The sequence below is a fragment of the Ixodes scapularis genome, unplaced genomic scaffold (genome assembly GCF_016920785.2).
Source record: "Ixodes scapularis isolate PalLabHiFi unplaced genomic scaffold, ASM1692078v2 PGA_scaffold0__279_contigs__length_252992795, whole genome shotgun sequence".
NCBI lineage: Eukaryota > Metazoa > Arthropoda > Arachnida > Ixodida > Ixodidae > Ixodes > Ixodes scapularis.
Window position 1 is genome coordinate 99,319,770 of NW_024609835.1, and position 3,962 is coordinate 99,323,731.

Genomic DNA, 3,962 nt, shown 5'->3' on the forward strand with positions numbered 1-3,962 from the left:
ACTTGTTGACGCCACACCAATTTGGATTTTCTAAGAACAAATCAAGTGAACTAGCTTTATTAGAACAAAAAGAATATATGCTCACACAATTTGAAAACAAAGCCATCGTTCTTGGTGTATTTGTGGATTTTTCAAAGGCTTTTGACTTAGTAAATCATGACACTTTGCTTGAAAATCTGAACTGCTACGGTATCCGAGGGCGGATTTTATTGCTTCTAAAATCTTATTTATCTAATCGAAAACAGGTTGTCCAGATTAACAATATGCGCTCAAAGGCGCAGCCAGTACTTTGTGGTGTGCCACAGGGCAGCATATTAGGGCCACTACTCTTTAACGTTTATCTTAACGATATTGTAAATATTAGCCCCACTGCCAAATTTATAGTATATGGGGATGACACTAGCGCATTTTTCTCTGGCCATGACATTCATGAACTTATAGATCGATGTAATAATGCAATGAGAACACTTGAGAACTGGTCGGCAGCTAATGATATGCAAGTAAATTAAAGAAAAACAAAGGCGGTTATTTTCAGACCCAAAAACAAGCCGGTCCTACATATCCAAAAATCTTCCTCAATTCACGTCGTACAGAAAAGGTAGATAATTTCAGGTGTCTCTGTATCCTGTTTTCCGACGACATGCTATGGGACGTTCAAGTAAACTACTTGCTAACAAAAATAGCGCAAATTACTGGCATAATTGGACGCATTCGATACCTCCTTTCCGCACAAGTTAAATTGCTTCTTTATAATTCACTGTTTTACTCACACTTAAACTATTGTCAACTAGTGTGGGGACAACTACATCTTCAAATCTACAGCGTATTCCTTTATTACAAAAGAAATATGTTCGCCACATCTATAACGCCCCTTATGGAACACCAAGTTCAATTTTCTTTCGTCGTTCTCGCGTTATCAGGGCACACAATTAACCTATACAGATATCGTTTGAGTGCTCGCTATAAATTAGAAACACAGAGAAACATAAGTAATATACGCAATCTTTCCCAACTGCAAATAAAACCTCTAGTTACTGTACAAGACACAAAGAGTGCTGGGTAGTCCCTACAACTCGACTAAACTCCGGGAAAGAATGTCTCCATTATCTTTTACCATCCCTTTTAAATAACTATCACCACGTTCATTTTGATCTGTACACTTGCAGATATAGTCAACTTCGCGCAATGTAAGAAGCATAAAAACACACATATGTATGTCTGTGTGTACGTGCGTATATATATGTGCGTCCTTGTGCATGTATGTATCTGTACGTGTATGTACGTGTGCATAACATATATGTGTGTATGTGTGTGAATGTATATGTATGTGATATGTGCATATATATGTGTGTGTGTATATATGTGTCTGTATGCATGAATATATATATATATATAGATTATATATATATATATATATATATATATATATATATATAGATTAAATCGTCCGTTGTTGCTGTTTTTCACTAAGGGTTTCTTTCTTCTCAGATTTATATATATATATATATATATATATATATATATATATATATATATACATACATATATATATATATATATATATATATATGTGCGTCTATGTATAATATATATGTGTGTGTATGTATGTGTACGTGTATGTGCATATATATATGTGTGTGTATATATGTATGTATGCATGTATATATATATATATGTATGTGCATATATATATATATATATATATTGTGTAGAAGCATCTTAGAATATTTTGGATAGTTTTACCTTTCTTGAGTAAAACTTCCCGATTTCTTTTATAGGCAAGTGTTACTCTTGTTTGATGTATTGCTGATAGTTGTCTGTTCATTGTTATGATGAAAGTACCTTGTATTATTATATAATTTCTTGTGTTCTTTTAAATGTCTTTCTCGCCACTGTATGTACCTGAGGGGGGCTGAGGACTAGTCAAGCTGCTTGAACAGCTTTTTTCCTCAGCCCCCACCACGCTTATACACGGTAAATAAAGCTATTATTATTATTATAATTAAGTGCGGGCACCCAGCCCTTACTTCCTCTCAATACGAGGGAATGCAGATCGTTAGAGAGACGACGCTCCAGGCAGGACGATCAAATTTGTCGCTCTAGCAAGACTACGGTATTTTATGGTTATTTCCTGTTTTTTGACCGAATATTTCCCTGGTTTTTCAAGAAGACGTCTCCTTTTTCACCCAATCAGGAGCTACGACTCCGCCCAACGGGGGCCACGTAATATGAGCCTCCCGAATTCACTGCAGCCTAACCAGGATGAATCTGGATCTGCCGGACCACATAACAAGCCTGAAGACTCTTATGATAGCGTCATGGATGACTTCGAGGACGAAGCTGTGTGGAAAACCCAAACGTCGAAGAAGAGACGACTCGGCTCAAATTCAGGTGAGGACCCACTCATAACCCAGCCGGGTTATAATCTCACAGTCATTGCTAAGCCTACCGAACCAACCACGATCATCACCAACATGAACCCTCTGGTACTAAAACAAAAGCTGGACAGCCTGGCCCCAGACGGTGTCATCCAGATTCGGCCCAACTACCGATTGAATTTTCTGGCCATCGATGCTAGAATTGTAGAATCCACCAAAGCACTCCTCCAACTTAAGAACTTGGGAACAGTTCAAGTCCAGGCTTACGAACCTCCTCCACCATCGGCATCTGTGGGTATTATTCGAGGAGTATTTGCAGACAGCGAAGACGCTAATCTCTTGGCAACCATGCGAGGAAAAGCTTCAGTAATCCAGGTGAGAAGACTTGGAAAGTCAGAAATTGTCAAACTGGTCTTCACAACAAAATTCTCACCTGAATATGTCACTGCGGAGCATACACGCTACAAAGTTCTTCCCTACCTTGTAAAACCAAGGCAGTGTCCAAAGTGCAATCGCTTCGGACATATTGCAAGCACCTGTCTTAAGGCGCAGCGCTGCAGTCGTTGTGGCGGCGACCACGCAGTAACCGCTCATTCACACTGGAAGCGGATCCGCGTTCGCAAAGCGGTTGCAAACGCGGTTGTATAAAGATCCAGTGCAATTGCACGCGCACTCGATGACATCAAGTGCGCGTGCAATTGTACTGGATCTTTATACAACCGCGTTCGCAACTGCTTTGCGAACGCGGATCCGCTTCCAGTGTGAATGAGCGGTAAATGAGTGTGCAGCTGAGCAGCCTAAATGCACAAACTGTAAGAAGCGCCAGGATGCGATATCAAAAGTTTGTGCCATCTACAAAGTAGATAGAGAAATCGCCAAGTACAAAAGCTCGAAAAATATAAACCACACGTCCGCTAAATCTGCTATCGAAAACGACCAAGAGGCCTGTGGAACTGGAAGACACTGGACACCTCGAAAACGATCGCAAGGTTCAGAAAAAGATAAGAACTCAAGTATTCCACTCCCTAACAAGGATGACTTCCTTCCTTTGGAAAATCTGACAGGCAAAACTGCTCCAATGCCTTAGCAGTTCCCCCAGTACAGTCCGGACCAAGCACTCAGCCTTCTAGCGCTTCAGCAGCTACCGCCAAAAAAGGCCCTTCAAGGGGTCTGGCGCGGCCAACCCGTAAGCAAAGTGAGCCACCTGCTGATACTAAATTAATATCTAATACAACACCTAAGCCCCAAAGCCTCGGATGTGCGGTTTGTACGTTAGCCATACAGTTACGTACCTTTCTCACGTCTCTCAATTTTCCATTCGCTCAGGGACTGGTTACAGTAATCGACGTGCTCCTGCCGTTTCCCAGCTCCTGGTCTAAGTAGTCTCGCCTTAATATGGTCGGACTGCAGTGGACGCACAATCAACTTTCTCGCTGCGCAAGACGCTGTTTAATACCTCAGATTCTTCAGTAGAAAGTTAATGGACTAAGAAATCGAATAGACGACTAACGGCAATATTTACAAAGGCACCAAATTGAAGTACTAGCCCTCCAGGAGATAAACTGCAAACCACAATCGATTCCT

General features: G+C 40.8%; 1 pseudogene; it reads left to right on the forward strand.

Annotated features, from left to right (window-relative positions):
• Window positions 1-2,318: 2,318 nt before the first annotated feature.
• LOC115313200 lies at window positions 2,319-3,761 on the forward strand (annotated as a pseudogene).
• The last annotated feature ends 201 nt before the right edge of the window (window positions 3,762-3,962 follow it).